The sequence below is a fragment of the Mus caroli genome, chromosome 8, assembly GCF_900094665.2.
Source record: "Mus caroli chromosome 8, CAROLI_EIJ_v1.1, whole genome shotgun sequence".
In the NCBI taxonomy this organism is placed as follows: domain Eukaryota; kingdom Metazoa; phylum Chordata; class Mammalia; order Rodentia; family Muridae; genus Mus; species Mus caroli.
In genome coordinates, this window is record NC_034577.1 from 11,406,945 (window position 1) to 11,407,916 (window position 972).

General features: G+C 66.9%; 1 protein-coding gene across 1 annotated transcript in view; it reads left to right on the forward strand.

Annotated features, from left to right (window-relative positions):
• Nucleotides 1-19: 19 nt before the first annotated feature.
• The window catches only part of Kbtbd11 (kelch repeat and BTB domain containing 11), a 21,422-nt gene continuing 20,469 nt past the window's right edge, over nt 20-972 (forward strand). Inside the window, exon 1 of the mRNA XM_021170134.2 lies at nt 20-127. The gene's annotated coding sequence lies outside the window, so the exon portion shown is untranslated. The remainder of the gene's footprint in view (nt 128-972) is intronic.

A 972-nucleotide genomic window follows, 5' to 3' on the forward strand; every position in this document is an offset into this window, starting at 1 on the left:
TCCCTCCAAGTGCAGGGCATACGCAGGAGTAATCAGTCGCTGCCAACCCGGAGGTTGGCACGAGTGCGGAGGAGCCCGGCGCGTTCCCGGCGTCGGGAAAGCGCACAGAATCGCAACGCTCGCACAGGTGCGTGGAAGGTTCGCTCGCCCCGGGGGCGCTCACACAGGTGCGCGCGAATNGTCGCGTGCGCATGCGCGTCACACACCCCACGCCCCCCGGCCAGGCTGCGCGTCCTGGGCTCNGGTGGGTTTGCAGGGGTGGAGGGAGAGCGGCGAGCTGCGAGAGGTGAGGTAGGGGCCCGGGCGCGGCCTGNGGGACTCGTGGAGGATGGAGGGACCTTGGGGGTGGTAGGCAGGGACGCTGCTCTTGGAGGGAAGTGGGGACTGGGGGTTCGGGGGACCGGATTGATNCAAGAAAAAAAAGCACCGGGCGTGGCGTGGGAGGACGACAGGCGACAGTGACTCGCCCGCACGGGCCCCTCCCTGGCATGGGTCTGGCTGCTCCCCTCCTGCTGCCTGTGACGCTGGGTTCTTTATTGGGGGGGGGGGGGGGTCAGGGACTGAGCGCTAGCTAGCTCGGAATGTGGACATGATTTGGCGGACCCGGACGGGGACCCCCTAGGCAGGTAGTCTGCGGGACGCGTGGGCCACGCACAGCTACAGTATTCGTTTGGGGAGCCTCGGCGGTGGCCTGCGCGGGTACGTGCCTGACAGCACGGTGGGGAGGGGATGGAAGGAGGAAAGCGCGCTGCATTTAAATTAGGATTGAGTGTGCGGCTCGCCTTCATCCCAGGAAGAGGCTGGGAGTGGAGCCCAAGCCTTCCTGGAACCTTGCCAGCCCCGCTGTGNGGCTGGGACAACCCCCTCCAGGGCAGCCAAACCTCTCCAGGGCAGCCAACCCCCTCCAGGGCGGTGGGGACAGGTCCTGCGGAGTTCCTCTCGGTTGGCCCTCTGCACCTGTAGCATTAGACC